The sequence below is a fragment of the Coffea arabica genome, chromosome 8e, assembly GCF_036785885.1.
Source record: "Coffea arabica cultivar ET-39 chromosome 8e, Coffea Arabica ET-39 HiFi, whole genome shotgun sequence".
Lineage (NCBI taxonomy): Eukaryota > Viridiplantae > Streptophyta > Magnoliopsida > Gentianales > Rubiaceae > Coffea > Coffea arabica.
The window spans coordinates 1,856,285-1,859,834 of record NC_092324.1 but is presented as its reverse complement, the minus strand read 5'-3'; the positions used below and the strand labels follow the sequence as shown (position 1 = coordinate 1,859,834).

The window sequence follows — 3,550 nt, the reverse complement described above, 5'->3', positions numbered from 1 at the left end:
TTTTTATGAATTTTAATAGTGAAAACTTCATGTTTTGTAGGTTTAATGATTCAATCATCAAATGGCATGAATTGAAAAGATAATTGGATGATTGATGATAATTTGAAATGATAAAAAGAGAATATGAAGTGCAAGAGATGAAATGCAAATTAGTATACAAGAAGGAAGTTTTACAGCTTTGATATCTTTCACTACTACAAAAGTGTCATTTTATGACATTCAAAAGCGTCATTATAGATCTATGTCATTACGTTTAGGCTATAATGACGCTTTACTGATAGCGTCATCCATTCTCGCGTCACGATAGGTTTATGACAGTTTAAAGTGTCCCAATTTATCATTATTATGACATTATTAAATGTCATTATTTATGCCTATTATGACACTTTATAATGACAAGAAATGCTTGAGTACAATAACATATCACAACACTTTTTAAATATAAGTAGATAGAAATATTATGACACTTTTGAAGAGTAACTAGATCAGGCCTTTATGACATTTTCTACTTGTTAGTATAGCATCCAAATTAAAGTGTTCCAACTTCATGTTGCATATTATCTAACGTCAGAAATCACATTTCATCCTGCTGCACAAGCATCTCAGATCCTAAATTTTGAAGGATTGTAACGTAGCTAGTACAATAATATAAAAGAAGCAATACAATCATCCAAACTTGAGCAAAAGTACATCATCCAAAAAATCCACACCAAAAGTGTCTACAAATTACATACTAATTTAGATGATTTTAAATTAGTCGTGTACATATGAAGGACACCTTTAACAGCAACTCAACTACAAAGCAAGGAAGATGTCTTCAAAAAACTGCCACTTGACCCAATGTTGCTTTAGTTTTCTTCAATACTCACCTACAAGTGTCGTAAACCAAACAAGACAAATTACAATTCACGCAGGCAAATGAGATGATGAATAAGAAACACAAGCAAATATAAGAGAAAAAGAATCCACTCCGTGACTAGCATAACTCCGATCCCTACACGTGGACAAGCAAAAATATTCCAGCTTATAAGTTAAACTGGAATAAAAATTCTCAATCAGCTCTGGATTGGCCTGCTCGGGAAGAAAGGATAATCCTAACAAAAAAGCTTTGGCTGTTGTGCATTTTCTCTGCAGTAGTAACATAAAAATTCTGAAGCACACTTGATAGTGGACATAAAATAAGTAACGTTAGATACAGAAAATCACTAATGGTGCATAACAGCATGATAACTGCTGAGCCCAGGAGATTCATCATAAATCATAAATGAACAAAAATCAAACTAAAAGCTTTTCTATTCTAAGTTTAAAGACTATGCTAAGAGTGGGAAACCATTTTACTAATTACAACCCAAAGGTGACTGACAGGTTGTAATAAGCAGAGCAAGAAGTTTATCAGTTGAAACAAGCAATAGAAGGACACAATCACTAAAGAGTAGTCCTTCAAAGTAACCTCACAACACTTACTTTTCTTTTTTGCATGTTTACCCGCCATAAGTATTTTATGATAAGGACTATTTTAAGTTATGTAAAGCATCAGAGATTCAAGTCTCTCTTTCTTTCTTTCTTCTTGTTCTTCTTTTTTATTTTTTAACACAACTACATTGAAAAGTAGGTTCATGAAACAAATATTAAAATACAAAGAAACTGGAAAGTATTAGGTACTTTAATATAAGGAACAACATATCTGGGCACTGACATTGACATTGAGCTTGCCAATTGGGTAGCAGAATCTGGGCATTGAGGAAGTCAGGCCTACCCAAGACCCTTGGATCCTCTAACTTAATACATGCCCTTTACAATGGCATTTGAGACAGTTTCTCGTAATTATAGTTTCATAATTTTACTTACTACCTTTATCTTTGCAACAAAATCAAGTTTCTTCACATCAGCTTACGATCTCTACATGTTTGTCTACTAATGGTACAGAGCTACTATGTTTAGAAAGTCAACATAACCACTAGTTTGTCAGCTACCGAAGTTCATTAACAATCATCTATCTAATGCAGGTTGAAATGCAAAAAGGCAACTACCATACTTCACTTCATGATCTTTAGGTTTCTAGTGAAATTCAATAGGCAACAATAAATAGCAGGCCGATTTATTACAAAACCAGAAATTCCACAAGATAAGGAGCACGAATAGTAATACAATATGGAAATGCGAATTAACCCTGAAGTAAAGTTACAATAAAACATGGAGACCAAAAAAACCTTATAACACATTCACATAGTTTTCTAGGAAGACAAGCCCCTAATTAGAGTCAAACAATCTCAGATGCAGTAGGCTTATCCCATACTAACATGTACCTTATAACATCTGTTAGAAGTACCATGTATTCTCATGAGCTCTACTATTCTACAAGGGACTCTATCCTGAAATCCCAGCAAAATGAGCAGAAGCAAGCTCCAAAAAGTGAAACCGATATATGTTTCAAACAAAAAAGGCCTAAACTAAATGTAAGTTAGTTAGTCAGACACAGATATCCAACCAATAGAAGCACAATTTACAAACATCAGCAAAAAAATAGCTGCAAGAACCAACACAAATAGACAATACATCTCTTTAATCAGGACAAAAACAAGTTAAACTACCTGACACCAGCATCACCGACAATTCTGATGGCCATTCCCGCGGAAAGGCCAGCGAGACCGCAAGCCAAGCCAGAAGAAAGATGTGCATAGCCATCAAAGAGGTAATAAGCTTTGGTCTTAGGATTAATTCCAGTACTGATGATGACAGCAATAATCAAACCGTAGATACCCAGCACACCAGCCATAACAACCGGGACAATCGACTTCATCCCAAGCTCTGGCCGCATCACCCCCATTGATTCCACTCCTACCCACTCTTCGCTGTCCCATAACCAGCTCCCATGCCTAAATTCCCATAATAAATAGGAAAAATGAAAAACATAAATCGACATGAAATTTGATAAAAAAAAATGTAAACGTAGTTATCTATGTTAGGGTTAGGGATCGTACAGGAGAAGACAAGGACGGCAGCCGCGCCGAAGAAGCCAAAAAAAGGAACAATTTCATCGCCGCTAAAAGTTGATGACATTTTTCTTCAGATTAAGATCGCTTTTAGGTTACAAACTAGAAAATTGATCGGAAATTCGATCGAAAGAGCTTTCCGGAATTGGGGGCTCTCTCTCTCTATTGCAGCGATCCGATTGGTAATTTTGGGTGTTTTGACAATGCTGCGCTGTTCCGCTCCAGATCACACGTTTCAATTGGAATGATTGGTTTTATCCAGAGAGGAAAAATTGGGGGATGAAAGAGTAGAGCTTGAGATCAGGTAGGTTCTGGAGAAGGGCTTACAAATTTTTTGAAAAAAAGACGCCTTAGTGGAGAGTTTCAGCATTTTCTGTTTTTTTTTTTCAATCTGTTTCCAACCATTACGACGTCGTTATGGTGTTTTTTTTTTCTTTTTAATGACCATTCCTATTGCATGTCATATTAAGATTGTATTATGACATTTTTCTAGAAGTGTCATAATAGATGTGTCATTAAAGACTATTTTTGTAGTAGTGTTTTAATATTTTGGTTAT

At 35.1% G+C, this 3,550-nt stretch overlaps 1 pseudogene; it reads right to left on the bottom strand.

Moving 5' to 3' along the window:
• Positions 1 to 666: 666 nt before the first annotated feature.
• Positions 667 to 3,334, bottom strand: LOC113702937 (V-type proton ATPase 16 kDa proteolipid subunit-like; annotated as a pseudogene).
• Positions 3,335 to 3,550: the final 216 nt, after the last annotated feature.